This window comes from Acomys minous (genome assembly GCF_964271855.1).
Source record: "Acomys minous genome assembly, chromosome: 18".
In the NCBI taxonomy this organism is placed as follows: Eukaryota; Metazoa; Chordata; class Mammalia; order Rodentia; family Muridae; genus Acomys; species Acomys minous.
Genome location: NC_140501.1, coordinates 57,140,812 through 57,168,231, shown reverse-complemented (window position 1 = coordinate 57,168,231; position 27,420 = coordinate 57,140,812).

Genomic DNA, 27,420 nt, shown 5'->3' with positions numbered 1-27,420 from the left:
AACTGTAAGACCAATAAACCCTTTCTTCCTTACGTTGCCTTGGTCATAGTGTTTCTCCACATCCTTTGCCTATTTGGAGAGACCTGTTGGCATACTTCTTCTGCAGATGTCTTTTCAGTCACATTCTTCCCAAGTCCCTGGCCAGCTAGCCCAACCATTGGTTACAGCCCATGCATCAGTGAGAAACCACACATCTGGCCACGTCTCATCCAAACAAGATGTATTACCATGGGCACCTCCCAAGTCATGCCCACTGTGGAGATTTCCCTTTGCCAATGCCTTTCTTGTAGGGTTGTCGCTGAAAAAGGGTGTAATGATGCGGCTATTTGCTTCTGGCTAGTGTTTGCATAGCCTGAAAAACTATTAGTAAACCAATCCCTGGATTTTACTTTTTAAGTCAACTGATCACAGGACACACCTTATGAGGTTATAGGTACATGCTTAGGAGCAGAAGGCTTTGTAGCAGGGGTAGAAGCCACAGACATTTGGGAAAATCTTAATGATACTTGCTTGTGCCATCAGGACCAACCTCATATACACAGCTTTCATTTGATAATGGATTGCTGCTGTGCACTTCCAACTTTATAGCTTAGTGGGGTCAGACAACACACAGCTCATGATGGGCAGCTCAGGCTGCATGGTAAATTGGTGGCCCATTGTCACATGTTCACTTTGTACCAAGGCTCAATAGCAGGCCAAGAGATATCTCTTAAAGGGAGACTAGCTATCTGCAGATGGCGGTCATGCCTTTCTTCAAAAACCCAAAGGTTTCCTCTGTAGTTCACGACAAAGGCATCCCTATCTGCCAGAGACACCGCAAGTACCATCAGGTCTTCAGGATCATATAGTCCAAATGTCAGAGCAGTCCACAGAGTGGTCAGGACCTGCTGAAGAGCCTTCTCATTCCAGGACCCACTCAATGCTAGCAGCTTCTCACATCGCTTGGTATATGGGCCAGAGTAACACAGCTAAGTGAGGAATGTGCTGTCTCCAGAATCCAAACATGCCCACTAAGCATTGTGCTTTTTTCTTAGTGGTGGGAGGGACAAGGAGCAATAGTTTATCCTTAGCCTTAGAAGGAATATGTCTGCGTGCTCCTCAGTACCGGCCTCCTTGGATTTGGGTTGGATTTATTTCCCATCTTCTGATGTGCATATGTGTTATCGACAAGTCCAAAGTAGTTGCCATCTCCTGCTCACTTGGTCTAGTCAGCATAATGTCATCAATATACTGGACCAGTGTGAAATTTTGTAGAAGAGACAGACAATCCTGATCCCTTCAAACTAAGGGCTAGAGAGTTCATATGTCTTTGAGGTAAAACTGTAAAGGTAGATTGCTAGCTTTGTCTACTGAAAGCAAATTGCTTCTATTGGTCCTTATGGGTATATACAAAAGAAAAAGGCATTTTCTCAATCAGTAACTGCATACCATGAATCAGAAGATGTTTTAATTTTTTTTTCAGGTAAGGAAATCACACTTGGTACAGCAACTGCAGTTGGAACCACTACTTGATTAAGTTTTCAGTCATCAACTGTCAGTCTCCACGATCCGTCTTCTGCCCTGGCCAGAGAGAGTTCAGGGAGCTTTGGTGAGAACCAACACCTCTGCAGCTTTCACGTCCCTGATGGTGGCACTACTTTCTGTGACTCTTCCAGGGATGCAAGCTTATTTTTGGTTCACTATTTTTCCTGGCAGTGGCAGCTCCAAAGGCGTCCGTTCAGTCTTTCCAACCATAATAGCCTTCACTCCACAGGTCAGGGGACCCATGTGAGAATCCTGCCAACTTCTAAGTATATCTACCCAAATTATACATTCTGGTCTTGGGAAAACAACCACGGAAAGTGTTCAAGGACCCACTGGACCTACTGTGAGTCAGACTTCAGCCCAAACTCCATCAATCACCTGACTTTCATAAGCCCTGTCACATGTTCCCTGCTGTGACATCCTGCCTCACTTACAGGCCCAACAGCAACAGTGGCCAGAAGTGCAATCGCCATAACCCTGAGCTAAAATGCCCTTCTTCTCTTTGGTAAGTTGATTACATCAGGTATTTCTGTTACAGCAGCAGCAAGCTAGTTAATTTCTCTCTTTCCCAAGCCACCATGCACTCACACGATTGTCTTACTGTCCCACTTGGAAGGAGCAATGCCACAGTATGTGTGCGAGAAGCTGAGTGGGTGCCAGCCTTTAGAACTGTCACCTCATGGCATCTCTCACACACAGGGGTACAGTTTCTAAAGCAGCTGCTGCCCTGCCACATGGCTGACTTTTCCCCTTCCTGCCAGGAGAATACTTTGTTTTTGCCTTCGTCATTCCTTTCCTGACTGGCCTTTTCAGGTGTTAAGGGAGCTATGTTTTCTAAGCTCACTCAATAGAAGGAAGCAACAGAGGCCTTTTTTTTCTGCTTCCTGCAAAAGGCCACATGGGCCCAACTGGAAATGCAAACACCAGCATTAAATAAGCCCATCCAGCACAGCGGATGTCCGCATTAACCCTTGCTTACCTGTAGAGAGGGGGACTGCTTTTCTGTTGCCACGTTTTGATTTTGAATTGCATTTATGTGACAAATATTAATCACGACCGAGTTCCCAAAGTCAGGGCTCAAAGCACAGGGACGACCCAGAGCTCGGAAGCAAGGGTAGGGTTGCAAGTTGGGTTTTTCTCCTAATTCTAAGGACAATAATCTGAGCAGAGCCATGGGGAATATTGGAATATTGGAGGCTGGTAAGGACTTTACCCTTCAACACCAATTGAGAGAGAGAGATAAACTAAACTAAAAAGGACTGTGCTTGTTGAAACTGGCCTGGTCTTTCCTGTGTGGTTAACGACTTTAGTAGAAAAAAAAAATAACGACTAATTCCTCTCATGGCTCTTCCTCTCATTCCTTGTTGGGGTAAGAAGGTGCTGGCTTCGGGGCACTGTCTTCTCAGGCACCCATAGGATGCTCTGCTCCTCGGTGCAGTCTCTTGGCTGGCACTTCCTCACTGATCTGAGAGTCCTGTTTCTTTCGGGCTGTAACATGGCTGCTTCAGGGTGAGGGTTAGGAGGCCCCTTTCTGAAAAATATATTTAAGAGATCTGTCTCTCCATGGAGATACTGTAACATCACAAGGAACATAGGCTAGTAGAACCTACAGAGTAGAATCTGATCTTCAATACACCTCCACCAGCAGCCAACACAAAGGCACTTCGGCCATTTACCACCGGGTAGCTTTCTAAATGTGCAACATCTCACTTGCTTATCAAGCCATATAAAAAGCACGGGACTTAAGCACACGTGCGCCATAAGGAATTCTTCTGTAAGAAGATGTAACCGCGGATAGATTTAAATAGAGATTTTGGCAGCCTTGTGGGGCACACAGAGGCAAAAAGTAGGTTTGCTTTCCCGTTAAAGATTACAAGAAAATCTAAGCTGTTTCGCTTGTACATGAGACACAGGCGATGAGCAGAAATAATAATTAGAAAAGGTGTTTAAGGTTCCTGTGTATCTTCTGCCAGAGTAGCATAAGAGCTTAAATGTGCTCGGTGCATAGATTTCTACGAGACTGAGAAGTGGATGGTTCCATGTGACTCTGTGTGTCTCCCCGTCTCCATGTCCCTTGTGTTCCTTTTCTTTTCTCTTTTTCCTTCTCTCCCTCAGGTCTGCACACCCTCCCCCTTCCCTTTATAGAAGAGAGCTCTGTTCTCAGAACTCTCTCAGGCTTTCTTAATTGAAAGCAACCATCCAGAGTCACTCCTTTATGTTAACTGAAACACTTCTGCACGGATCTCCAGGGATGGAGTGATTAGCTCAGCAAGAACCAGGGACTCTGACTCCACTCCTGCAAGCGGTGGAAAGAATTAAGTACAATTTTTGCAAAGATAGCACCGAAAGAATGGTGTTTTCTTTCAAAACATGTCTCTCTCTGAAACATCAGTGCAGACATATGTCAAGATAGAAACCGAATCATGTTTCTAGCAGTTGAAGACTCGAATTTCGTCAAACAAGACTGTTTGTTCCCATGCCCAAACTGTCCTACACTGCCCCGTTGTCTGGACCAGAGTGGAATACAATCAACTTCGGACAGCGGAGCTTGAGCTGCTGCCAACCTTGCTAATGAGCACGTGGTTTCAATAACAATGGGGCTACTTGCTGGCTGGGTGGCAAGGTGCCAGGCACTTAGCGTTGAGGGGATAACCTGTGTAAGAAGTACCATCTTCTGATATGATTGTGTTTCCCAGACTGCCCCGCGCACATGTCGAGACTCCACAAAACAGGGAGGTCAAGGTTGCTGCTATGAGGAGATGCCCTGCAGAGGTCTTGTGCACTCTGAGGGAGAGGGAGGGGTGTGTGGGGGCGTTTGGGAGGGCGTGGCATTGGGGTAGTTCCCTGTTTCAAGTTCTCGGGTGTGTTGGATGCTGGAACCCGAGGGTATGAAAGCCAGAAGACAGGGAAAGAGCTAGAGTTTACCGATATTCCCACTACACTGACAAAATGGATCCAATTACATGATGGTAGCATTAAATGTTATTAAGAAGGGATCCAAAGTCTTGAGGCCAGACTTTCACGAAATCACGATAAGCCGCTTAAACCAGCTGAAATAGCACCCACGCTTTTCTGAAGGGGAAAGACCTGGTAATGTTGGCTCAGGGTCTGCCGCACTGGCCTGTAACGATACGCTTAGCACACAGAAGGGCAGTGCCTGTGATTTCATTAGATCTGAAGGTATTCTTGACTCTTTTGTTTGTTTTGTTCCTTCAATGCATTTGTGTGAAATGCAACTCTGAATGCCCTGCCCAAGGCCAGGTGACCAGGACAGCTTGGTCAGTAGGGACAGACCTTCCTTCTGAAGCATAGACTTTCTCTTTTCAATTATTGGCTCTCTTCTGTTTGGTTGATTTTCCAATTTGCATGCGACACAATTTATTCTTTGTGGTGAGTCCTTTTTCTTATTCCCAATAATACTAAATGGACTCAGCAAGTTGTCTTTACATGACGGCATGTGGGTGTTTGTACATATGTAACAATAGTTACTATGGAAGCAGAGGAGACAGGGAGGGGTTAGAGGGTGGGGCAGGAATAACATAAATACAGCGCTCATGGATGAAATTCTCAAAATACGTATACAAGGAAAAAAAAAAAAAGGACTCTTGCAACTCTGTTACTAAGTGAATAGGCCCAGAAAGTTCTATGACCCCAGGAGATTTTCAGCCAAGGAGATCATAGGTGTTAGACAACCAGGAGCTAAGGTTATAGGTGGCTGTGACCCACATGGCATTGGTGCTAGAACTGAACTTGGGTTCTTTTCAAGAGCATTTCCTGTTCTGAACTGCTAAGCCGCCACCTCTCCAGTCCACTATGTACTTTAAAAAAATATTAATATGACTACCCTAGATACATGCTAGTTATTGTTTTTTATGGTATGTATTTTGATACTCAGAGTGAGTTTCTGGTTTTGCTTTTTGTCTGACTCTGTCCTTCCACTGAAGTTTTGAGAGTGTTTATGCTTAATATTTAGCCAATTAGGTTAAACCCTGTCCACTCGCTCACTGGGCTCATTTAGTTCTGCATTTAAATTTGCCCTCTTCAGTCTTTTTGTGGGAAGAGTTTAATTTTTAAAGTCATAACAATTGACCTTCACTATTGTCTTTTAAAACCACTTATTGTTTCTTTTTTTAAATCTGTATGAGAGTTTTGCCAGCATGCAATTCTATCTTCCATGTGCCTTCAATGTCCACAGAGCCCAGAAGGGAGTACCAGATCCTCTGGAAGTGTTATTACAGATGACTGTGAGCTGCCATGTGGGTGCTAGGAACAGAACCCAGGTCCTCTAGAAGAGCAGAAAATGCTTTTAACTGCTGAGCCCTCTCTCCAGCCCTTCCATATTGACTTTTAAAATAATTTCCTCAAGGTACGGTTGCATACAGATATCCATCACTGCTTGCTGTCTGCTGCATAATGAGCCTAGAGGTGAGTCTGCGCCCATGAACCTCCATCCTATGTCAAGCCACAGGCCCATGCAAGGCCTCCAAGGGCTTCCTGATGGTCTCCTGATAGAAAATCACCAGCACGTCTATTATTTGTACTAGGATGCGTAAGGTTCCATGTGGAAGGACATTAAGTATGGGGAAGTGCAGCTGCAGCCTCGTGGTGTATCTGACAGTGTAGATGTGAAATGTCTTCAAAAGCCCACAATGTATGGGCACCAGTGAACGGCCCACCCATGTTAGTGAAAATGGTAGACAGCTTCTTTTTAGAGTAGAACCATGTTCTTTTGTATGCACACATCGTGTTTCTTTATCCACCTGTCGGTGGGCATTAGAGTGTTTCTGTGTCTTAGTCATTTTAAACAGTGCTGCGGTGCCTATGAGGGTATAGGCATCACTCCAGGACAGTGACCCATTGCTCACACCGTGTTCTAGTTTTCTTTTACTTTTAGTAGCTGCCCTAGATTTTTTAAAAACCTGCACCTTAACGAATCCATGTTTACCTTCAAATAGAGTTCAGTCATTACACATGTAGTGTGAACACTTTGCAAAGGCTTAGTTCCAATTCTATCCTACACATTGCATCACTCTTTTTTTCATATACTATAAGCAGGAAACCTTCTTCATATGATATGAGCATGACACTAAAGTGCAATTCCCAACCCTTCATCCCTCCGCTTCTCCGCTTTCCATCAGCTCTTGACTCTCTCTGTGGAGACACTTATCTCTGCCCGGCATTGTTCCTCCTGCCTGCGTGATGTCTGTCTGTCTTACAGTACACTTTTGCCGATAGTTAACTTCTGGGGGATTTTTGTTCAATAAAAACGTACTTCTTTCCTTTAAAAAAAGTTCCCTTTGTAGGTACAAAAGTGTACTGATAAAGGAAAGAAAAAAAAATATTTTGACAGGTCTTTCTACGTAGCCCTGGCTGGCCTGAAACTCTGTAAATCAGGCTGGCCTTGAACTCACAGAGATCTGCCTGCCTCTGCTTCCTGAGTGCTGGGATTGAAGCCATGCAGCCTGCTGCCTTTCAGAAAGATTCTTAATAGGGTATAGTGGTAGTTGAATAAAAATGCTCTCCCACAGGCTCATAAATGCTTAGTCATCAGGAAACGGTACTACTTGAGTGGGGTTAGGAGGGGTGGCCTTGTTGGAGTAGATATGTCCTTGGTGGAGGAATTGGGTCACTGGGGATGGGCTTTGGTATTTATTTCAAAAACCCGAGGCAGGCCCAGTGGCTCTTTCTCTTCCCACCACCAGTGAATCTGGACGCAGACCCCTTAGCTACCGCTCCAGCACCATGATGTCCGCCTGCACGTCTCCATGTTTCCTGCCGTGCTAATAATGGACTAAACCTCTGAAACTGAAAGCCCGCCCCCAATTAAATGTTTTTCTTCATAAGAGTTGCAATGGTCATAGTGTCTCTTCACAGTAATAGGACACTGACTGACGCATAAGGTAACTCCATTTTTTTTCTTGCTTCCCTGTCTTATCGTGAATTGGTCATCGCTGTCCACCTGCCTATGCTTTCTTTAGTTGCGTTTGTTTTTAATCAAGTTTATTTTTAGGAGGATTTCGGGTTTGCAGATATTTGCACCCCCATACCCAGCCCCTCACTGCTACTCTATTAACATGGTTCATTAAATATATTTGCAAGTCAGTCTTGATGAATTACTACTAACTAAAGCTTTGTTCATATAGCCTTCCCTCGGCCCGTTTGCATTTATGTACAGTGTCCTCCTGTGACCCTCTTGGCTGTGACAGTGCTTCCAGTTAGTTTTTGATGTCTTAGATAGTACTTGGGTCTTTTGGTCCAGTCACATGACTTTGAATTTGGATTTGTTAGATATTTTTCTTGTGGTTAGAGCATGGTCATGAGTTTGGGGAAGAAAAGCCAGACAGGAAAGTCCCATTTTCAGAGCATCATATTAGAAGATGTGTTCCTGGCATCCATTTTCACGCTCAGTGCTGACTGTGATGCCCGGCTGGGTACAGCTTGCCAGACTCTGCACTCTGAGGTTGCTTTTCGGCCGTCTTCAGAAGGACGCCAGTGTACACCGCCCGCTGAGGCCAGCGGTGAAGCTTCTCTCCTTAACCACACCTATTGGGTGGGATGCTGCCAGGGACTTGTCTTTTTGCTCTCCAGTTGTTGATTTGTTCCATCACTTGTTTATATTACTCTGAAAGTGCCTTCTAATCTTATCCATAACCATCTGAAATCTGTATTCTCAGCATAGGTTTTAAACCTGTTTCTATCGATGTACTCTTAACACTGTGTTTTGTTGATTTCTTTTGTATGACGCATATGAACTTTACCTACTGCTGGAAGCTGCTACCTATCGGACAGTAGACGCACAGGAAGGTAAGCTTTATCCTTAGAGATGGGCAGATCATCCAGTCGGCATGCTTAGGAGCTGAGCTGCAAGTGAGGAGGGTTGCACTGGTTGCCCGCAGTGTATTACACACTTCCAGTTCCCTGGGGAGACATTGTGTCTAGGGCGGGTCTGGTTTGCTAGGGCTCTTTCCTTATGTCTGTCCTCTCCTTCAAGGCTTTCTCTGTATTGTGCCTCAGAGGCAGATGTCCTCAGGAGTCTCCCAGCACTGATGCTCCATGCTTTATCACTCGATGCTCCTTAGAGCTGTCACGTGGAATCGGGGGTTCATTCTTTGCTTTTCTCAGTAAGCCTGTTTTAGGTGAGTACTAAGCCCCTGGAGACTTTTTCTCTATATATTTTAATTTTTAGCTTTAAAATGTTAGTGTCTATTTTTAAGGTCATAGAGGCGGGGAGATAGAGACATCTCAATGTATTGGAATCAAAACCACACCTGTTTGCAAAGCCCAGTGTTAGAAGTTTGTACCCCAACCCAGTCACTATGATGCCCTACTGTGTGCCATGATAATGGTGAGATGCTTTTAAAATCCAAAGGAGGGCTTTGTGCCCAGTGAGGCTGTTCTGCTTCCAGGACAGCTTACCTGTGTTCCTTCAGACAGGAGACAAAAGCTTGTGATGAGCAAGGGCAAGGTCTGCAAATCTGAGGTGAGCCTGAAGGAGTTGAGGCTCCTCTCCGGAATCCTCGCCCCTGCCATTTCAGATTTCTCTGCTAGGAAAGTCAAGGTTTTGATTCCTACAAACCTGAAATTTGAGATTTGGTCCCCTCATCTGTAAAGTGGCTTCTTGGGGGGTGTGTGTCTTTGCTTCTCTAAGCTTCGGTGCAGTTTCTCATCTATGAAACTTTAAAGATATTTCTAAATCATGCTGGATCACAATGAACATCACATGACACACTAGACTTCTGGATCGGAGCTGTTAGTGTTGTTGTTTGCTACTAAACTGAACTGTTTCTAGCTGCTCGGGCACCTCCAGATGACAGGACTTGCGGGTCTGTGCAGGGGTCTGCTTGGCCTGTTCTGGCTCTTCCCACACAGGCTTTTTCTTTGCTAACAGTGAAGCAGTGGCTTTCAAGTTAGGCTCCATAAAAACAGCCCTGAGGACGGAGCCCTGTGGCCAACTTTTCCAAGTGGCTAAATCTTCATTTTCTTCAGCAAACACATGGCCCCCAAAAGTCCATGAGCCACAGCATCTTGGCCACGTGAATCATCTGGTACTTTCAACCACCAAACTGGAATGTGATCTAGTGTTTTCTGGGCAGGATTAAGAGTGAGGTCCCAAACGTTCAGATGGTCTCTGCAATCAAGGGCAATTGGGCTGTAATTGAGATGTCACTCAACAGCTATGCCAAGAGCAACGGAAACTGAGATGACCACCATGCCTTGTGGTGAGTGCCCGCCTCTGGGGAGTAGCCAAGATGATCAGGATGCGAGCATGAGGTGGCACCAGATAACTTGGCCCTCCTCTTCCCTCCAGCATTTACTCCTGTTTGCTTTCAGCATGGCACTCTAGAGACGTGATTAGGGCAAGTTTTGCCTTAGAAACCCTTGTTAGACTCAAGGCCCAGACTCTATTGAATGCAGGCTGGGGTTCAGATGAGGTCCCTATGCCCTGGTTCTCAGCTGCAACCCCTGGCGGGGCTTTTAAAGAGACAACTGAAGCAACTGACATTTATGGAACTGTAGACCCAAACACAATGACAGAACAAACACAAAGGACAACACAAACAAAAGGCAGAGAGCTGGCCACAGGAGGTTGCCACTATCAACAGCAATGCTGGCTACCAGGTGCAAGGAGCCAGAGGCTATGGCAGGGCTGAGATCTCCACAACTCTGCTTGCTGCTGTCTGAGGCACTTTCCTTGATTTAGGGGTCATGGATTGTACCCACCTGAACTGCAGATCACGTGGTCTCTCAGTTGGCTTGCTGTCTGTAGACTGTTGGGCCCAGAGTAGATGGGATCCTTTTGTTTTAAACTCTGTCTCCTCTAGCCTACATGGAATAGTAGTTCTCAGAGTGATATTGTCTCAGTAACTCTGTACATGCCTATAGATCACACTGGGGCTAGAGTAAGTCTTCACATATCACATTCTTTAAAACAAACAAATAAATCAACCTGCATTATCCATTGCTAGTGAAATTAGGGGCAAATGAGCTCTCAGGCACATAGTTGATGGGCTCCATATAGAACTTTTGACACATCCTATGGAAACACAAGCATTTTTCCTCTTAGTTAAGTTAATCTCAGGAGTGCGTCACCATACTGGCAAATGGTTTCTGAAAGAGTTACTCTGTGTGTGTGTGTGTGTGTGTGTGTGTGTGTGTGTGTGAATATGCATACATATTCATATGTAAAATATGAAAGAAATTTAAATGAGGTTACCATGTAATAGGTGAGGCAATGGCCGACTAGACATCTTATGCCACCATCTAAAACCTACAGTGTCAGGAGTGAGTTATACCTTGTTGAGTCATTGGCCAAAGGGGTTCCATGGACACTCTCAACATCACAGGCTGTTGCCAAGGCTACCGATTGCTCTCCACAGCCTGGCAATGATTTCCTTTTGCTGAAGACCACACTTAGTTATGCCATCATACAGGGTGAAGTCAAGCTGGTGTCTAACTAGAAGCTTCCCCCCTACAGACAAGCATCCATGGTGCTGGGAGGTACTCAGCATGCTATTGATGGAGAAAGGTAATCAATCATCAATATCACCCAGCTACAAATTCCCGTGACCTACAATAGCTACCTGCTCATGAAATAGTTGCAAATATGTTATGAAAGTAACCAACTACTTTCTGGTTGGATTTAAGGCCATCTTCAGAATATGGAGCCCATACCTGACAGTATGCTAAAGGGCCCAAAACACTGAGGCTAGATAGATCATAGGCCTAGGGTGAAACATAGTACTATTATTCTGCTAAAAGAACATAGCAATAAAACAACTGCTAGTGACACACTGCTACACCATAGATCAATCCCTCACTAGACCCACATCGGATAATCTGCTCTTGTAGTAGATGGCAACCAACACAAAGACACACAACTGGACAGCGTGTATAGAGACTTTGCAACACTCAATCCTAACTGAGTTGTCTTCATCAAACCTCTCCCTATGAGACTCAAGGATCTATACAGAAGTGGAGCCAGAGGTGATAGATGACACCAATGAAACAGTGTCTTCCAGACACAGGAGAACTGATGCACATGTGAACTCACAAGACTGTAATGGCACAGACAGAGGCTACATAGGTTTAAGCCATTTGAGGTCCCAGCACTGAGAGGGAGAAGTGGACACAGGTCCTAACCAACAAGCCTCCTGTCATTGATACCTGCTTAGAAAAGAAAAAAAAAATCAGTTTTCTCTACTTACTGCATATATTAACCACACTTTAGGGCAGTACCTGGCCAAAACAAAGTCAACTCAATGGTATTTTCATAGGTTTTTTCTTTAATTTTGCTTTTTTAAATTTACTTTTTCTTGTATTGGTCTTTTACTTTCTTGATTTGGGTGTGTGTATGTGTGTGTGTGTTTCTTGTTTTTTGTTTCTATTCTTTTTGTTGTTGTTGTTGTTGTTTGATTTTTGAAAGAGAGAAAGAAAGAACAAAAAGTTGGGTGTGTAGGGAGGTGGGGAGGATCTAGAAGGAATTAGAGGGATGAGAAAGAGCAAAACATATTGTATAAATAGTTTTTCAATTAAAAGGAAAGATCATCATGATCTTTTAAATCACAGTTAAGTCATGTCTTCCTTGTGGTAAAACTAAAGGTGACCATTTTTAGTAGAGAAGAGGAGGAAGAGGAGGAAGAGGAGGAAGAGAAAGAGGAAGAAAAAGATAATAATAATAATAATAATAATAATAATAATAATAATAATAACAACAACAACAACAACAACCACAACTTGCCAATATTTCTCCTTACCCAGGTATTTCTGCCATCTCCTAGGCACCAGACCACCTCCTCCTGCCCACCACCAACTCTCCCACAGCTCAGAAGCAGAGTAGAGACAAACAGGGACAACAGGACTGAGAATGTCATTTGAAGACAGAGTTAGGGGATTTGCTGAAAGGTTGCCTGGAAGATACCAGCAAAAGATAAGCCAAGAAACACTCAAGCGTTGATGCAGATGCGCTAACAGGTGACAGCTGCAGAAAATACGTTGAGAGGTGAAGACCTGGAGACTAGTGTGTATGCATGTCAGGTTTCTTACACTTTGAGGTGCCAAAATGGAGGCGTTCAAATCTATAGAGAATCTTTGGCTATACCACAGGAGAGAAGTCAGGCGTAAGAATTTGTCTACAAGGGTCTGTACATGATTATTGAGGACTCAGAACAGCTATGGAAGTGAAGGAGCAAATGTCCTCTGAGAGACGATAGGAAGATGGGAAAGTGAGGGGAGTATGGGAAGAGAAAGGAGGCCCTCACCCTCATCAGCTGAGAGCCAAGCGTTCATCACAGAAGGCAGGGGAGCCGGGGCAGGAAGTGGAAGCCCTTGGTAGGAAAGACTGGAGACCTGAGTTCAATTCCCTGTAGCCACACAAAGAGCTGGGCATCACACACACACACACACACACACACACACACACACACACACACACACACACACGTTGTGAAGGTTGCTGATATAGAGACAGTATTCATATATATTATGGTATTTCAATTGTCTAGGAATATCACAAAAGCCAACCTTGACGCTAAAATCTCCTTTGCAACCCAGACCCTATTGTTAGGACGAAGTGTTGTAGAGAGGTGTGGAGACAGCAGTGAACAAAGACAGAGTAAGAAAGGTGGGACTTCCAGACAGGGGCAGTGTGTGAGGCAGCGCACTTTCAAGGAGGGAGACAGGTCAGAGCAGAGCAGAGTTGAGTTTTACAGCCCAACTGAGAAACCAGGAGACACACAGCCTCCCGGATGGAAGGATAGGGAGGATGCTCATGGCTAGGTATTAAAGGTAGCAAATTTCCAAGGTGACTAGCCTGGCAGCTTAAAACAAATGCCTACTCGGCTTCTGTCTTTCACCAGCAGGCCGCCTGCTGATGGACAGGCTTAATGGGTTCAAGGCCAGGGCAGGATTGTGTTACACAGCAATTGAGGGCCAGTCAACTCGTCTATCTTTCTTCAAACCGAACAAAGCCTAAGTTAGGGAGGAAAGCTCTTCAGAGGCTTTAAAAGCCCCAATCCCCAGAGGAGCCTGACTTTTCACTTTCTGTGTGTCTGCTGCAGGGGCCTGTTTTCTCGCCCCTCAATAAACGCCGGTCTGTCAGTGGTGTTTAAGGTTTTTCTGACATTACCTGTGGTTGCGGATCATGTTTTCTGCCTTTTAATTCTTTAATTGGCAGAAAAAAAGAAACCAATCAAGATTCTTAGACTCCATCACAGCTGCCACGCTGAACCAGGAGTTTTTTGTTTGATGTTTGTTTGCTTTTAATGTTAGCTTGGCATGGGGATTTCTGGCTCATTTGGGTGACCCAGGCTTTCCTGTGTATTCCCTACCATATAAAATTCTACGGTGCCACTTTCAGCTGAGCCTCTACTTTCTACACACTGCAGCTGCCATGAAGACAGGAGAGGTGAGAGATTATTATACTGAGCCATGCTTTCCAACCCTGTGGGGAGTGGGGTGCATGTGCCAGAGTCATATGGGTACATCTTACTCCTCCCCCGAGTGCCTATCTTTCTAATAGCACTGTGCTGAAATCTATGCTCAAAAATCTCTTCCTATTGAGTCAGGTCGAGAACAGGGCAGACAGGAAAATATGGAAAAGCCTCACACAAAGCCTTACAGGGTCAGTGTACGAGAACAAAGTGGGCAAAGAGGATGACCAGAAACTGTCCAGCCAAGATACCTAAGACTGTTTTGTGTCAACTGCGCAGGCGCACTCCAGCGGGCCCGGCTACTCTAGAGTAGCCCCTCTCCAATTAGGATGCCAAGTTACACACCCCAGGGTGGAGATTTAAGATGCTATAGTTGATGCCATGTTGTGAGGAGTCCTGTTTGTAACTAATGTGACAAATAGGGCATGCCCAGACAAGCCCGAGTTAGGACACCGAGCCCAAAGCCTGAGAAAAGGCAACAAAGCTCCAGGATTTTGTGCACGACATCACTGCGCTGCTCCTCAGCTCTCTCTTTATTCTGGCCTGTGACCTCCTCGTGGGATGTTCACTGTCCCTTAATAAACCGTTGCTGGTTCAGCTCCAACTGTTTGTCTCTGCTGCTCCTTATCTGGAGACAGAAGAACAGAAACCCTTTGGAGGTGCCCTCCAACCCCACTGTTACTAATAAACTCCAACTTTGCTTCATATTGGCTTACCCTTAAATGCTGGTTAAGTGATTCCAGTGTCACCTGAGCAGAGGCCTCTGCCAAGAACCCTGGCTGTTGTGGGTGGCAGCACAGAGCTGCTGCTCTGGCTTCTGCCCCAGTGTCCTAACAGTATGACTGTTTATTTCACCCTCGTTATGGGCACGACGGGATCATATTATTGTCATCATTACGTGGTATAATCTTAGTGCGGTAGCTAGGTCTTAATAAAGCTAATGGAGATGCTGAAGTTCCCTAGCAGAAGTGGGGGGAAGGCCCCCTCACTCAGGATTCCACACCTGTCCCCCCATTACCCCCTTCTGCCTTGGATCTTTACATCCCTTGCTGTACCTGATCTGGGGAGATCCTAGAGTATATAGGAAGCAGGAGGTTCATTGCAGTGAGATTCTGGGGTGCAGCTTCCAGAAGGTCATCATCTGTAGGGTTTGGTTGTTTACACAGCTGTTTTGGCATCGCCTAGGTTCCTGTAACCCCCGCACTCTGCCATGGAAGGCAGCCCAATAAACGCATTGGTTTACCAAACTGGACACAGACATCTACTTTGATCTGTGATCAGTACTGTATCTGGGGTGAATACAAGGCAGTCCAGAAAGATGGAGAGGGTTAAGATGGGAAAGAAAGGAGTAAAAGACTTCACTCAGGCTTCTGAAAGGCTTAAGGAGGGAGCCATTTCCAGGTATCCTGTAAGGCATGACCCTGTTCCTTCTCCAGTGTATGGTGGGCTTCTGAACCCATTTCCCAGAGTGCAGCTGGCAACCCCCAAAGGACAAAGCGACAACATTTACCCTGATCTTCTGCTCCTTGAGGGGACCCTATGCTGTGCCAACAGGAGCGTCTCCACTTGCTTCTCTACGTGACTGCATTCTGATGGGAAGGACACTGAGACAGGATGGAGAGGACCATCTAAAACACAGATTTAGGGTTTGGCTAAAACAGTTCCACATGGCCCATGTGCTGCCTTCTTTGTTCTTCCTTGTGGGGGCAATGATCACATAAAAAGAGTGACTTTACTTCCTGGTTAGAACATCTGCACCAGATCATAATAAAAAGGGTGGAGATGGGTGGGGGTGGGGTGGGGATGAAGAGCTTTGCTGCTGACCCTAACACAGGTCCTCACAGGAGCGCAGCAAACGCTCTTACTGGCACAGCAGCAGGTGTGTAACCCCGGCACTGGGGTGGCGTTGAAGACACAGGCAGATCTGAGGCTCACTGGTCAGCCTGTCTAGCCAAAATGGTGAGAGGCCTTGTCTCAGAAAACAAGGCGGAGTGCATGGGGAGGCACATCATGGACTCTGGTGTCCACATGCACATGCATGGGCCAGCACACCCACACACCCACACCCACACCTCACAGACAAGCAAACAGACCAATAAAGCCAGAAGGAGTTACAAGAGGCTGTGTTTTAGCCAACAGGGGAGGAGACAGCTCATAGAACACATGGGTCTTCCACACAGACACTGTGAGCTTCTTCATCTCTTCTCTCCTTCCCTGCCTATGACTTGTGTGGATTTTCTAACCTGAAAGTTCACACTTTTCATTTAATTTTCCTGCTTTCCCCCAGTAGCTGACTCCTCAGCTATTTATTTAAACATGTCATAGATTTCTCCATGTTTGTCATGGTTGTCTTCCTGGCTGAGCGTGCTAGAACTATTCCATGTCACGAGACCGTCTGGACCGCAAAGACTGGAGTTTTATGATGGATGGAGTTATACCTGCTGCCGATTTCATGGAAACAAAGACAAAGAGACGCACAACTCAGTGATGACGGCAACCCTGAAGGCTTGAATATGAGGTTTGTGTGGAATTTAGAATGATCACCCCAACGCATGCCCTGAGCCGTCTTCCCTGACTTTGGGGCACAGTGGAACTCATCCTACACCTGGCAGTCTCTAAGACACGGACAAATCTTTTGGTTCCAAAGGCACCTGAGTGTTGACAATAACTTGTTCCGGGTGAACGGTCATCTTCACAAGGAAACTAGGATTGAAGACATTGTGGCCTTTTGTTTTTAGGGTATGGTTTGAGTGTCAGGTTTAACCACCTGCTTTTGTACATGGATGGACTTTCCCCGTTTTTATAACATCGAGTAGTTGGAGAGCAGCCAGGACAGTGCTGCGACTGTGGAAGGGACAAGGGACCCCAGAATTTGGCCTCACGGAGGTGGAAGCAGCTTCATCTGACTCGGATTTTAAAACACAACTGGATTTAATGTTCCGTCTCCATCAGCATTCCACATCATCCTGTCAGCCATTGTAAAAATGAGAGAAAGTTCTAATTGGCCAAGAAATAAAGAAAAAAAGGAGAGAAGATAGAGACGCGGTGTATAGATTAATCAAGTTTATGAGGCAATAAAAATGGTTCACCATGTGTCGTGGGTGCTCATTCTCTGTGGCTGTGGGCAATCTGTGCTACACCACAGATGAATGAGCCTGTTGGCTTTCCGAGGGGGCCCAGCATCTAGGACCTCAAATGAAAGTTTGGGAGGAAGAAGAGATCTGTGCATGGGACCATCAGCAAGCTTGGTTGCCTCTGTTGGTCTTCTTGCAAAGCTCCTGTCACCTCCAAGTCCTTTTCTCCTTCCCCCCACTTTACCACAAGGCTCCCTACGCATTGCCCGATGTTTGGCTGTGAACCTAAACATGTGTTTTGGGGTGCTGCTGGGTGGAGCTTCTCAGAGGACAGCTCTGCTAGGCTCCTGTCTGCATGCATAGCAAAGTGTCATTAATGGTGTCATGGGTTGGTTCTCTCCCATGGGCTGGGTCTTGGGTTGGGCCAGGCGTTGGTTGGACGTTCTCTCCATCTCTGCTCTATCTTTATCCCTGCACATCTTGTAGGCAGGGCAAATTCTGAGTTGAAGTTTTTGTGGGTGAGTTGGTGTTCCCCTCCCTCTACTAGGAGACTTGTCTAGGACATGTCGTAAATAGGCCTATTAGGAAATGGTCTGTTTTCCAGGACCTTCCATCTTCTTGGGATACTATTGGCTGTTGGTAAAAACTCAGGCTGTAAAGCACAAAAGCTGGCGGGTTATATCCAGTAGCAATATAAGAGTATGATTTTCCTAAAAGAGATGTTTTTTAAAGGGTGACATTCCACATACTTATGGGCACCTGATTTTTTTTTTATCAATGAAACCATAAATAAACAGTGGAGAAAAGACAACATCTTCATCAAATGGTGTAGGTAAAAGTGGGTGGCTGCACGTCACAGGATGCAGATAGACCTGTATTGTGGACATCAACATAAAACCAAGTACATGATATCTGATAGAAGAAAACGTGGGGAATAGGCTTAACCTCATTGGCCCAGGAAAGGACTTTCTCGTAGGCCAGGTTCTAAGAACAATAATGTATAGCCGAGACGTCATAAAGCTGAAAGCTGTACTGCAACAAACGCCATTGTTTGTGTAAAGTGGCAGGCTACAGAGTGACAGCCTTCACCAATTTGTTAAATGGTGTTAATATGTTAATAATAATATGTTAAATATATAGTGAGCTAAAAATGCCTCAACACCGAGAAAGCAAATAACCCAATTTTTAAAATGAGGTACACATTGAGCGAGTTGCTGTCTATGACATGGACTCTGTCGCCTGTTTTTGATCCCTTTCCCCTAGCAGGGCTGCCTCGCCTGGCCTCAGCGGATGGGGATGAGCTTAGTCCTGATGCGACTTGATGTGCAGCAGTGAGTTGGTGGGGGGTGGTGCTCCCCTTTTCTGAAGAGAAGGGGAGGGGAAAGTGCGGGAGGGAGGGACCATGAGGAGACGAGGGAGGGGGCAATGATCGGCATGTAAATTGAATATATAAATAAAAATAAAAAATTTAAAAATGAGGAACACACCTAAACAGGGAAAAGCTGCTTTGAGATTTTTCTCTTATCCCAGTCAAATGACAGACAGCTCTTGGGGGCGAGGATGTGGGCGAGAGAGGAACACTATTCATTGCTGTGGAGTGCAAACTTGTAGAGCTACTATGGAAGTCAGTGTGGTGGGTCCAGAGGAAGCTGAGAATCCACCTACCTGATGACCCAGCCCAAAGGATTCGGCATCTTACTATAGAGACACTTGCCCATCCGTGCTCATCACTGCTCTGTTCATAATAGCCAGAAGCTGGAGACAGCGTAGATGTCCATCAGCTGGTAAGTGAGTGTGCGCAGTGGACTATAACTCAGCAGTTAAGAAAAACAAAATTATGAGAGCTTCAGGTAAACAGATGGAGCTAGAAAAAAAAAATCACCCTGAGTGAGATCAGTGCTTCGTTCAGCCTTAACCAGAGACACGCCCTCTTGCAGTAGGTAGAAGGGAACACGGAGACAACTGCACCGTGTGCTGAGTGAGACACTTTGGAACACTCAGTCCTAAATGAGAAATTGTCACCAAACCCCTCCCCTCAAGACTCAGGGATCTATGTAGACGAGAGGTGGAAAGAGTGTAAGAGCCAGAGGTGACACACAACTCCAAGTCCTAGACACACAGGACAGTGCACATATGAACTCACAGAGACTGTGGCTGCCATCACAGGACCTTTGCGTGTTCAAGCAGATGGGGTCCCGGCACTGAGACGGAGGAGAGGGCATGGGCTGCCATGCCTATCAAGATGCTATTTCCAATGGCCGCCTGCTTGCAAAAGAAAAAAAAAAAGGTAGTTTTCTCAAGTGGAGTCTCTCTGGATATATTAACCACCCTTAATGGTAGGGTCCATGCCCAGCAGTAGATGGTCAACCTTAAAGGAACTCAATTATACATTTAGAGACTTTTTGCTGAAATTTGCTTTATCTGAGCATTTTTATTGGTCTTTTGATTGTGTATTTTGGCTTCCATTTTTTTTGTGTGTGTGTGTGAGGATTTGTGTGTATGTGTTTCTTGTTTTTTTGTTTGTTTTATTTTAATTAATTAATTAATTAATTTTGGGTTTTGAGACAGGGTTTCTCTGTATAACAGCCTTCGCTGCCCTGGAATTCCCTTTGTAGACCAGGCTGGCTTTGAACTCAACAAAGATCCACCTGCCTCTGCCTCTCAAGTGCTGGGATTAAAGGTGTGGGCTACCACTGCCGGCCTTTGTTTGTTTTTTAAAGAAAGGAAGGAAGGAAGGAAGGAAGGAAGGAAGGAAGGAAGGGAGGGAGGACATGGAGTTGTGTGGGTTGGGGAAGTGGGGGAGATCTGAAAAGAGTCAGGAGATGGGGAAGCATGATAAGAATATACTACACCCCCCAAAAAAATTATCAATTTAAACTTTAAAAAGTCAAGAATAAGAAGATGATACTTTGTTGCCCGAGTTGGCATTAGCTGACGTCCTACCTGATCCAATATCATTTTCAGTTGTTACATATGTGAGAGCCTTCAAATGCCCCTGTCACCACTCTTATCTGCTCATTCTCCCATTGTGAATTAAATAACCACTGCCACACACTCGCACTCACATGCCCTCGTGCTGTGACTGGAACCGGGGAAATTATATTTTGAATGGTCTTCTTGCCAGATGATCTGGTCCCTCCTACATCAGAGATGCTGCTGCTGTTGGTCCCTGGGAAGAGTGAGCAAAAAGACCTCACTGGACTAGGAAGTGGCTGTTCAGGTTTGGAGACCACATCTTGGTGATCTGTATATGGGAAACTTGGTGCCCAAAGTTGTGGTACAGGGCGGGGAGGGGGGTTCACAGTGGTCAATATAAAAGGTGAGGAATGCATGGAGGTCCTTGGGTCACGGGAACAGGAACACTGCACTCAAAGGGGCATGAAAGAAGTTGAGTGAGCTTTTGGTAGTCCTCTGATGACAGCCTCCTTTCTGGGTGGAGATGGAGCTGCTCGCCTCAGCTGGACTTTGAGCCTCCATAGAGGTGAGCTGAGCCATGGTTCCTTCATCAGTTAGTCTGTCTCAGATAGTTCACTTGTGATGATGACCAGCTGAGTAAAACAGTGGACCTGAAAAAGAATATAACTATAGAACGGCCCTTATTACTATTACTGTTAAAAGTTAATTTTTAAACCATTGCATAAGAACAGGAAAATTGAATGTCAGCGGGGTGCCACCCGTGTTTTGACACGTGTGTGCATCACTGAAAAATGGATTTAATTTTAAGAGAAGAGTAAGGTACGGCATGGCAAATGCAGCCTCTAAGACTGTCCAGGCGCTCAGCTGTAACACGGGGGGCAAGGGAAACCTACGTGTTGCTTCTTAGGGCGAGGCGAGCAGGCTCTGAGCCGGCCATGCACTGAGCAACCCAGGAGGCTGAGCGCTTCCCCTGAGCAGTCCTGAAAAGTCTGGACAAGCTCAAACAGGTCTGCAGTTTGAACCAAGTATACGAACATAAATACATTTCAGTGTTGAGTTCCGGTAAATTCCACACTCTCGTACCCACCTGCAATAAGCTTTTGTTTTACGGAGACACTTTTATTTCTTGAGAAGGGCTTACTATTGTAGCTCTGTTCTGTGCCAGATACACTTAATGTTGGGAAGCAAGAGCACAGCCCATATGCCCTGTGGTGGCGCACACCTTTAATCCCACCACTCTGGAGGCAGAGGCACGCTGAGCTGAGTTCAAGGTCTGCCTGGTCTCTACCTAGAAAGTTCCAGAACAGCCAGGGTTACACAGAGGAACTGGATCTCAAAAACCAAAACCAAAACCAAAAACAAAAACAAACAAACAAACAGCCAGCTTTCTTTGTGGTGGTTGAGTTTTCATGTTAATACCTCAGGAGTGACAAATGACTCCAAATTCTCCCAGTATCAGTACATGTTTATTGGGAATTCTCCCGGTATCAATACGTGTTTATTGGGTTTCTGTTGGTTGTGACTCTGTCCCTGGCACACAAACCAGGCCATTTTGAGGGGTCTGTCTGGATTTCCAAGATGTTTCATTATCTGGTTAGGAAGTCGATATTCCCCCATCAAGTTATTCATTATGTGCTGTGTTTTAAAAAATATTCTGTGAACGCTTTTTTGTTTGTTTGTTTGTTTGTTTGTTTGTTTTCTTTGTGTAGCCTTGGCTGTCCTGGACTCGCTTTGTAGACCAAGCTGGCCTCGAACTCACAGAGATCTGCCTGCCTTTGCCTCCCTGAGTGCTGAGATTACAGGTGTGTGACACCACGCCTAGCTTCTGTCAACACCTTTTAAACACATTCTCTATAGGACAGGAATTTCCAGGAGTTTTCATGAGAAAGTGTGTGTGTGTGTGTGTGTGTGTGTGTGTGTGTGTGTGTGTCTTAAGGGTGTCATGCCCTTTGCTCCACATGTGCAGCAGCACACAAGGTCCTACTGAGCCTATATCTGAGTCCACTGTCTCTGCCACGTCTCATCCAGTCTTCTATTTGGTGGCCTCTTGTTCATTCTGACTTGGTTCCATGACCTCTCTGAAGTTAGGTATCAGTTAGTCAAACACACAAAGCCTTGAGAAGCCAGGCGTGCGTTAACCAATGTTGGACAAATGTTGGCTGACTGCTTCCTTAGCGTCCTGTGTGTGTGCCATGGTCTGGGCACCTGAATCACCCCATCAACTGATCAGTTTGGTCAGAGGTGTTTCTGAGGGGGACGATAAGGATGCAGATCATATTAAATTCCCAGTAATGCCAGCGATTTTGCTTAACAAGTAGAGCAGCTGGTAGTACTAATTCTCTAAGTGTTGAAACATGGAGGACAAGAGAAAGCCCAAGCTAGCTTGTTAACAAACGCCCAGGGGGTGGATCAGCAGGATCTCTTTTCCCACAGCTCTTTTGGGCATTTTCTGTATGTCTCCACAACCAAGCGGCGTGTGATGGGTTGTTTGGCTGAGAAAGCAGAATTGGAAGAATAAACAGGGTTGATAGGGTAAACAGTGCAGCCTGAGTGTGTGGAAGGGTGGCGGGTGGCCTCAGCAGCCTTGCCTCACGCTTGGCCTGCTGGGAGCGGTGCCATTGCTTTTCCTGTGTGAACCTCAGCTAGCTACTGCCTGTGGCTAATGTCTTTGGTTTCTCATAGATGAGGGAAGGGTCCTGGGCAGGCACTGACTCAATAAAGAAAGAGCTACATGTATACACATGTACATACTCACACACACACACACACACACACACACACACACACACACACACACACACACAGTGTACAGGTAAGTAGGCACATGTGTGCACACCCATGTAAGAAGGGAGATGATTCCCTGATCAAAAGAAGTGAGATGTTTGTCTTCCATCATTATGGTTCACATCTCAAGTTCAGTAACACATCTTCCCAAAATGTTACTCAGTGCTTCCCCGGGAGGAGATTTAAAGGCGTACAGTATCCGTAAAAGCTGAGCAGTGGTGCTATTAAATGGGTAAGGTGGGTTGAGGATGGGAAAGAAAGGGTTATTAGAGAAAGAGCTGATGGAATAGCTGTGCAAAGAAAACAAAGGAGAAAGCCTTGCATTGTCAGTGGCTGGGGGTGGGGACCACTGGGAGGTGCAAATCCCAAAGGGAGGCCTGAGTGCGGGGCGCAGCTGCTCACAGTTATATCTGGACACATGGGGGACCTGAGCAGACCTCCTCACTGAGCGTGATGTGGGAGGAAGTTGTAAGCCTTAAAGCCCTCATCGGCACAGCTCTGTGCCTCAGACACTTTCCAAGAAACGTGTGCACTTTGTTATAGTTTGTGCAGCGAAACAGCTGCATTTGAGAACTCAGTCGTAATATCACAGAACTGGGTACCGGAGGATGGAGAGCTGGCAGACAGTGACACAGATAACGGGATGCATGTGTCTTGTGGACTGGCCAGGCATTCTCAGTGATGTCCACCCTGAACTATATGCTACCAGTGTGCACTGTTAAGAGGGGCCTTTGAGGATGTTTGTTGTGTTGCATCGCTCAGCAACCTCCACAAGAGCAACCAAGGCCCTGTTCCCTGTATGATGTAAGGGGGAGTGAAGTCTGGGCTTCTGGATAGAAGGTGGTTGAGCTGCCACTGAAAACACACTTTCTTCCTTTCTGGAGAAGAGAGCCAACTGCATTAGAAAACTGGAAAAAAAAAAAGGGCAAGCGTTTGCCTTTCCCTCAGATGCATTTCGTTTGATTTGGGTCAAGGCCGGGCAAGGGAAGAGCAAAAGACTCCAAACAGCGTGTGCCAAGGATCTGCTGAACAAGTTAAAAAGATGCTGGTGGGCATGACATGAAGCAACAACGGACAATTACCAAGGGTAAACACGGCTGCTAATGTTTGAGCGGAAACTGACTGAGGGCTCTAAGTGACTCCAGCTAATATACAGACCCAGCCAACAACAGTCACAGAGGTTTGGGGAGATGGTTTTTATAGCCAGAAGCCACTATCGGTTTTAAATTTAGAAAAAGAAACCTAAAGCTGTAGGAATTGCTTTAAGACTTCAGGAAAGGAGGGGACTGGAGAGAGAGAGAGAGAGAGAGAGAGAGAGAGAGAGAGAGAGAGAGAGAGAGAGAGAGAGAGAGAGAGAGACAGAGAGAGAGAGACAGAGAGAGAGACAGAGAGAGAGACAGAGAGAGAGACAGAGAGAGAGAGAGAGAGACAGAGACAGAGACAGAGACAGAGACAGAGACAGAGAGAGAGAGACAGAGAGAGAGAGAGAGAGAGATGGTGCAGAGGAGAAGATAGAGATGCCTGTGCTCGCTGGGCTAAGAAAAAGAAAAGCGACTTTCAAATACTCTCTAGGGGGAGAGTGCGTAGAGTGTGCTAAGACAAAGACCTTTCCAGTGCAGCCTGTTGTGAGGGCTGATCCACCACAAATGAGTATAAAGCCTCCTGTGCTACCAAATAAAACGGGCATAACTTTGCTACACTGAGGTTCAGTTAAAATGTGTGAGCACATAGTCCTACAGTTGTGCAACGACTTCCACAAGATAATCAGCTACAGTTTCCAATGCCCTTAAAATGCCACCTGAACTGTATTTAGTAACAGCAGTAGGTAGCCCAAGGCTTTTCTCAATATAGCACAGCACATTTATAAATGTATACTGTTCCCATTAGTGTGTGACCATGAACGAGGGGTCACTGACCTGACCAGCATGCTAGGGATGGGGACCTGTCTGCTATGTGTTCAGCCAACCTCCCAGATTCTCACGGAAGCTATTCTCGCCAAGTCCCACCTCTTGCCTCAGGTTTCTGTCATCTCTTAGGCCAGCCTTCAGTGTCCAGAACAAAGAGTAGCCAGGGGTGGTCGGGTCTGGATGACTCACTCACACATTTCTGAGTTGGCCGCTGGGGCCTCTGGACCTTCACTGACCTAGAGGATCGTGTTGGATGGGTTTGTATTAGTGCTAAGAACAAAATCATCCTGTATCTTAGGCAGATTTTCCTGATAGCAGCCTTTGCCCCCAGCAGCCTGTTTTGCTCTCCAACATCCTCCGTCACATCAAGACATCAGTCACCGCCTACACCAACTTTCTTTTATTTATTTATTTATTTATTTATTTATTTATTTATTATTTAATTTTGAGAATTGAGGGGCTAAGGATATGGCCCAGTTAGCAAAGTGCTTGACATACAAACACAAGGACCTGAGTTCAATCACTTAAAACCTCAAAGTTTTGAAATCCGGTGTGGTGGCACCTACCTATTAACCCCAGAGCTGGAAGGCAGAGCCAGGACAATCCCTGGTGCGTGATGGTCAGTCAGTCTTGGTAAACCAGTTTACGCAGAAAGCAAATGGCAAAAACTACTTGGTACCAACCTTTGGCCTCCACACACATCCACTCACAGGCATTGACTTACACACACACACACACACACACACACACACACACACACACACACAGTGAAAAATCATGTGGCATGTTCAGCTGCTCAGGAGTTTGCTCACGTATGCCCATGAGCAATCCTTGAAGGTACAGCTTGCAAGCGGGAAAGCCCAGAGCCATCACACTGTAGCAGAATTCTAAGGAAAGTTCCCTATGGAGAGCTCAGAATCTCTGGATGTTGACTTGGGTCTTTAATCCCCAACTCCAGACATTGAAAACAACCTGTAGAAAGCCCATGTTAACTTCGTAACAGAAAACTGGGAAGTATAAAAGGGGTTGGCTATGAGTAGGAAATGCATTGTGACCCACACAGCTCGATGGGCTTAAGCTGTGAATCAATGACAGTGGATACTGTCCCAGTGAGTGGCAAAATGACTTGAGTCAAAACTGTGGCATCTTCTGTTCTGCCCTCAAGACAAATAAAGTTTTAGGTTGCATTCATCTGGCCCTTCTGCTCTTTTATTATCTACTTTTCGGCATGTATATATGGTTTATGCATGTCCTAGAGTGAAATAAACTCACCTGTGCCAAAGGGGCAGGTAGAGCACCCTTCCCAACCAGTCTCCAACTTACGTTTTGAGACAAAATTTTTCTAGATGTTTTGCCTGAACTGCTTACCCAGCAAGTCCCTTGGATCTACCTTTCTCAGCCTGCTGGTGATCGGGCTATAGAGGCGTGCCGCCACGTCCAGCTTTAGCCTGGGGACTTGAACTCAGGTTGTCACGCTTGTGCAGCAAGCATTTTACCCACTGAGCCACCTCCTTGGCCATCTTCAGCTCTTCTAAATGAAAACAAAATGCATGTACCTTCTCAACGCTGCAGATTACGAAGCTGTGAGGTTTGGATATCGGCTCTGTGCTCTACGCCGGGTGACACCTCTGCAAAGCTCAGGAAGTGAGTGCGGAGAGGAGTCAAGGCTAGGATCGTACAAATGTCTACAGAGAAACCCAGATTCTGCCATAATGCGTGCTTGCACCTAGTCTTCGGCTCCCTCGGCAAGAAGAGACATCACCACTGTGTCCCCAGAATCAAGGTGAACAAACTCAATAATTTGGTCCCATTCAGCCTTGTGATCCGACTGGTTTCAGTTGGGAAGACACTCTACACTAATGTGGGCTAGGGGACAAATGCAACTAATGTTGGATTTTGTGAATTCAAATCAAATTTTCATTCTCTGTTGCATCTAAAGAATCAGTCTCCTCCCATACTTTAGACAAGTTCTTTTTTTCAAGAGTCAATTTTTTTATTGGACAGGAATTACAGCTACATTTGCCTCACCATACTATGTCAAGTAGTACTCAAAGCGCTGTGCAGTAACTGTTCATTTTATTCTTGTGACATGATCCAGTAGGTGGTGGTCATGTCCATTCTACAGGTGGGTAAACTGATGCACAGATCAGAAGGCCACTTTTCTTCATATCACCTTGTTATAGGTGCCCCCAGCAGCCTGGTTTCAACCAACTATCTCACCAACAAGTTGAAGACTGCTCATGTGTTCTGAGGGTTAGCAATGCAAAAATGCCAGACATGCAATCCAGGCTGACCCCAGAATTGGCTATTTTATCACTAGTGAGAGTAGAGCCATTCCTGCTGCTGCCATGGGAGAAGATTCCAGAAGAAGGCTCTGATCCTGGGGGGTTCTACTAGCCTTACATTCTCAGAGCATCTTAGAGGTGACAGTGCCTGACTCTCACTTCTCTTTCCTGTGATTTGGTTCCTCTACCTTGTTTCGTCTGCTGCCCGATATATAAATCTCTTATACATTTCCTCACATGAGCAGAATGAGGTCTTGGTTGTGTCAGGTGAGATTAGGAGCTTCACCGTGTAGTAAGGAAGCTGTAGTTCCCAGACATTTAAGGCCACAACAGTGGTACAGCAGGGTGGGTCTTAAACCCAAGCTTTCTGATTCCAAGCCCAAATGTGTCTCAGCCTGATTCCCAGGTCTTTTTGCAGCTGGAATTATCCCCTCACAATGGCAGCTTCCGTGGACAATCTCAGAGCATCTGCAAAACCATCTCCTTGTCCCTTTAAACAGAC